Source organism: Bos indicus x Bos taurus, chromosome 1, assembly GCF_003369695.1.
Source record: "Bos indicus x Bos taurus breed Angus x Brahman F1 hybrid chromosome 1, Bos_hybrid_MaternalHap_v2.0, whole genome shotgun sequence".
Lineage (NCBI taxonomy): Eukaryota > Metazoa > Chordata > Mammalia > Artiodactyla > Bovidae > Bos > Bos indicus x Bos taurus.
In genome coordinates, this window is record NC_040076.1 from 115,542,360 (window position 1) to 115,548,483 (window position 6,124).

The following is a 6,124-nucleotide window of genomic DNA, read 5'->3' on the forward strand; positions in this document are numbered from 1 at the left end:
TTTTTGAATGTTGAGTTTTAAGCCAGCTTTTCACTCTCCTCTTTCACCTTCGTATTAATGTGTACTCGTGGAGGACTGCTCTGGTTTCACTTTGTCCTGGCTTGCCTCCAGGAGTACACATTAATACCTTACTTGTCCCAGTCTTTAATTCATCTCAGATGGCAGATAAGCAAATAAGTAGGTCATACAAAAACAAGTAGCAGGACTTCCTTGGGTGGTCTAGTGGTTAAAAATCTGCCTTGCAATGCAGGCGACACAGGTTCCATCCCTGGCTAAGGAAGTAAGATTCCCATAAGCCATGAGGCAACTAAACCCATGTGCTACAAGTAGTCTGTGAGCTGCAATGAAAGTTCGCATGATGCAATGAAGATTCCACTTGCTGCAAGTAGGACTGGATGCAGCCAAATAAGTAAATAAAATAACAAAAATTTAAAAAGCAAGTAGCAGTGTTAAGAGATGTTAACTCTTCACTAAATATCCACATGCCCCTGTGACTTTTACTTCTTTTCTCTTATAGTGAAGTGAAATAAAGAAGTGCTGGCCAAATGGACTGAAAAGAAAGTCATGTGTGTCACTCCCAGAGAGAAGTAATTACAATCCATAAGACCTGGAAACTATCTTTTAAATGGTAACATCACAAAATAAAGGTAGTTTGGACTGCTAAGTGATCCAAGCGTTCAGGTCCTCAAACTCCATTAAGAATTTTCTTGAGAAGCAAGTAAATCTCATGCTAAGCTTAAAGTACTATATGACTTAATATAATTTTAAATATATCACTGTGTGCTCATATCAACACTGGTATGTAAGAACTAATACTATGAGAGATTTTCTTTCCCAAGGTCACATCATTTATCATTTTAGCTATCATTTCCAAAGCTATCATTTTAACCTAAATCTGCAGGCTTTGAGGTCTTTATCCTTGACTCTATGGAAACTAATAAGAAGTGAAAATCCATAGGAGCTAGTTATGTCCATGTAGTGTCACTGTTTAATTTTATTTGAATAATTTCTTGAATTTTCAGAACTTGCATCCCTCTTTACCTACCTATAATCTGTCTTTTCTAACTTGGCACTGGGGAGGTACTAATACTAGCTTCTCTTTCCATACTCAGTTTCATCTGGGACACAGATTTACTTTGGGAAGACTGAGAGGATATTGATATAGGGGGCATCAAGCCTAAAGTATAACCAACACTACAGTTACTTGACAACATATCAAGTCTGTCTACTGCTTATCTTGAAAAAAAGATCATAGTTAAAAAGTGGTGCTGGGAAAACTGGTCAACCACTTGTAAAAGAATGAAACTAGAATACTTTCTAACACCATACACAAAAATAAACTCAAAATGGATTAAAGATCTAAATGTAAGACCAGAAACTATAAAACTCCTAGAGGAAAATATAGGCAGAAACTATCTGACATAAATCACAGGAAGACCATGATGACCCACTTCCCAGAGTAATGGAAATAAAAACGAAAATAAACAAATGGGACCTAATTAAACTTAAAAGTTTTTGCACAACAAAGGAAACTATAAGCAAGGTAAAAAGGCAGCCTTCAGAATGGAAGAAAATAATAGCAAATGAAGCAACTGACAAACAACTAATCTTAAAAGTATGCAAGCAGCTCATGTAGCTCAATTCCAGAAAAAATAAATGACCCAATCAAAAAATGGACCAAAGAACTAAATAGACATGTCTCCAAAGAAGACATACAGATGGCTAATATACACATAAAAAAATTGCTCAACATCACTCATTATCAGAGAAATGCAAATCAAAACCACAATGATGTACCATCTCACACTGGTTAGAATGGCTGCCATCAAAAAGTCTACAAATAATAAATGCTGGAGAGGGTGTGGAGAAAAGGGAACCCTCTACACTGTTGGTGGGAATGCAAACTAGTACAGCCACTGTGGAGACCAGTATGGAGATTCCTTAAAAAACTGGAAATAGAACTGCTATCAGTTCAGTTCAGTTCAGTCACTCAGTCGTGTCTGACTCTTTGTGACCCCATGAATGCAGCACGCGATGGACAGGCCTCTCTGTCCATCACCAACTCCCAGAGTTCACTCAAACTCATGTGTATCAAGTTGGTGATGCCATCCAGCCACCTCATCCTCTGTCATCCCCTTCTCCTCCTGCCCCAATCCCTCCCAGCATCAGGGGCTTTTCCAATGAGTCAACTCTTCGTGTGAGGTGGCCAAAGTATTGGAGTTTCAGCCTCAGCATCAGTCCTTCCAGTGAATACCCAGGATTGGTCTCCTTTTGGATGGACTGGTTGGATCTCCTTGCAGTCCAAGTGACTCTCAAGAGTCTTCTCTGGAACTGCCATACGACCCAGCAATCCCACTGCAGGGCGTACACACTGAGGAAACCAGAACTGAAAGAGACATGTGTACCCCAATGTTCATCACAGCACTGTTTACAATAGCTAGGACATGGAAGCAACCTAGATGTCCATTGGCAGATGAATGGATAAGGAAGTTGTGGTGCATATACACGATGGAATATTACTCAGATACAAAAAAGAACACATTTGAGTCAGTTCTAATGAGATGGATGAAACTGGAGTCTATCATACAGAGTGAAGGCAGCCAGAAAGAGAAACATCAGTACAGTATATTAATGCATACATATGGAATTTAGAAAAATGGTAACAATGACCCGACATGCAAGACAGTAAAAAAGACACAGATGTAAAGTACAGACTTTTGGACTCTGTGGGAGAAGGCGAGGGTGAGACAATATGAGAGACTAACATTGAAACATGTATATTACCATATGTAAAATAGATGACCAGTGCAAGTTTGATGCATGAAGCAGGGCACTCAAAGCTGGTGCTCTGCAACAACCCAGAGGGATGGGGCAGAGAGGCAGGTGGGAGGAGAGTTTTGGATGGTGGAACACATGTGCTCCCATGACTGATTCATTTAGATGTATGGGAAAAACCACCACAATATTGTAAAGTAATTAGCTTCCAATTAAAATAAATTTATTTTAAAAACAGTTCAAATAAAGCAAAACAAAACACAAATGAGAATTAGCAATTTAAATAATTCAACTTTTTTCTTCATAGAAAGCTTCCTGTGATGATTTTATATTTCTACAGTTCATATAGAAATCCTAGGGGGAAAATCTAAAAGTAGCCTCAAACATAATTAATTAACACACTGCTCATTGATTCTTTGACTTGCTTGTGATCAGTTTTCTTTTCCATTTCTGTGCTGATCATTTTAAACAAGCCCATCCAAATCTTATTGTAGCAGCCAACATCAATACAGCTGTCTTCTATGTGATCTACATGGTGGTAGGTGCTGAGAATACAAAGATAAAAATACTTGTTTTCTGGTTCCAAAGAGCTCATATCTATAGGGGGGATATGTTCAAGTCAACACTCTGCTTTGAAGAGGGGAGTTGGGTTAAAGAAATCCCTTCAAAAGTTTTCAGAATATTTTATAAAGCAAAATAAATATAAGAACTGGACAATAATGTGCAAATTGTAATGGTTTATGTGCATTAAGCCACATGTTTGACAAAGGGTGATAGGCTGGTAAGTTAGAGGAAGTAACACTTTCAGCTGAAATTCTTTTAAAATAAAGAGCACTGAAGGAGATGTAGTAAATTCAGTTTTGGGGGAAATTTCTCAGTCTGATATGTAATTATTTATTCTTTCATACATTAAGTTCTATTTCAGTTAATATACAACTGTAGCTGGTTTTTTTTTTATTTGCTACTGATTAATTGCATTATCTTTATTGGTTGAAACTTATGTGTAAGCATGTGAGTGTGTGCACATGTGTGTATATGTGTGTATATGTGTGTGTTTACTGTCTAAAAATTGCACATCCTTCTGCATTGCTAAAGGGATTCCTGCATGGGAAGGGTGATGCAAAATGAAAAATTTCAACTTGCAGTATTACTTGCTAAATGCTGCATTTCACAATTGTACTGCTAATCCTCATCATGACCTTAATAATCTTGCTAAGTCAGATTCTTATTGAACATAACTGCAGTTTATTCCAGATCAGAACAATGAGACATGTTTTAACCAAGATCTGTGGACTCATTTGTCCTACCCTGTAAGCTATAAATAGCTATAATTAATTAATCATTAATTACCATTATGGCTCAGATGCTAAAAAATCTGCCTGCAATGCCAGAGACCCCGTTCGATTCCTTGGTCGGGATGATCCCCTGGAGAAGGGAATGTCAATTCACTCCAGTAATCTTGCCTGGAGAATCCCATGGACAGAAGAGCCTGGTGGGTTACAGTCTATGGGGTCACAAAGAGCTGGACACGACTGAGCGACTAACACTTTCACTTCACCATTACCTCCATGAAACATTATCCCCTTCCTTTCTAGTACTTAAAAACTTGGACTTTGGCATTTTCCCCTCAGAAAACTAGCTGGTTTTCTTGTCTTGTAATAAACTTCTCTTTTAAAAACTTTTCTGTGTGTATTCACTTGGGAAGAGTAATAATCAGAATTAAATGACTTTTTAAGACCCAGACAAATCAAAGTAACACTTGAAGAATGCATATCAGCATGCCAGGTTCTGTGCTATGGGCTTTACAACAGTTTTCTCATTCAATTTTTACAGCTACTCTGAGTTATGTATTATTTTTGCCAATAAGGAAAGTGAGCATCAACGAGGAATAAGTACTTTAGTCAAGGTCAGGTAGTAAACAAGAGGTTTGTTAAATAGTCATGATTCCTAGTGCTTGACTCTCCTAAGAATCATGGTGTAAAACTATATGATATGTTTGGCTACAAAATTCCTTATCTTTCTTTAACTTCAGTGGTTTTCTATCCTCATTCAGCCTCAACATAGCTAAGGGATATAGGATTCTATTATCAGTGATGATTCACAGTGGGGATTATATTTAACTGAGAAGTTCAAGTTATCTCTTGAGTAGGGCATCAAATTTTAATGGTGAAGGCAAGAGGGTAGGGATGGGGAGGACCATAAAGATTTTTTTATTTTAATCTCCTAACTAGTTCTGACACAGTCCCTTCTCTCATGTTAAGAATAGCTACTTTATACTGACTTGCCTCTGTGGAAACACTCTTATTTAAATAGGTCTAACTTAGACCTAGCAGGAGGCAAAAATCTTGATAAGAGATCAGAAAATGGGAAGTGGTATAAAGGTATCAGTCAAATGTTTTTCAGTTCAGTTTCTCAGTTGTGTCTGACTCTTTGTGACCCCATGAACCACAGCACGCCAGGCCTCCCTGTCCATCACCAACTTCCGGAGTTTACCCAAACTCATGTCCATTGAGTCAGCGATGCCATCCAACCATCTCATCCTCTGTCGTTCCCTTCTCCTCCTTCCCCCAATCTTTCCAAGCATCAGGGTCTTTTTAAATGAGTCAGCTCTTTGCATCAGGTGGCCAAAGTATTGGAGTTTCAGCTTCAACATCAATCCTTCCAATGAGGACCCAGGACTGATCTCCTTTAGGATGGACTGGTTGGATCTCCTTGCAGTCCAAGGTACTCACGAGACTCTTCTTCAACACCACAGTTCAAAAGCATCAACTCTTTGGTGCTTAGCTTTCTTTATAGTCCAACTCTCACATCCATACCTGACCACTGGAAAAACCATAGCCTTGACTAGAAGGACCTTTGTTGGCAAAGTAATGTTTCTGCTTTATAATATGCTGTCTAGTTGGTCATAACTTTCCTTCTAAGGAATAAAATGTTTTTAAGAACATGTTATTGCATAAATAAAATTTTGAAAGTCTTCCCTAAATTTGTCAAAGGAAGTTTGGACGACAAGAAAAAAAAGACATCCTTAAGGATGGGCAACCTTTTGTTTCTTAATCACATAAAGTAGCATAAGTGTCCCTTAATTTGTTTCTAAGTGTTTTTCTAGACGATCCTATTGTTAAAAAAAAAAAAAAATAGAACACAGTTTTGGAAGAAAGAAATTTAAAAGTTCTTAAATATAAAAAGCTTAAAAAGGTCTATTCAGATTCTTTGCCCATTTTAAAATCAGATTGTGTTTTTTTGTTATTGAGTTGTGTGGGTTCTCAATATACTTTGTATATTAATCCCTTATCAAATATTTTATTTCTATCCTCTCATATTCAATGGTTTCCTTCAAGATACACAAATT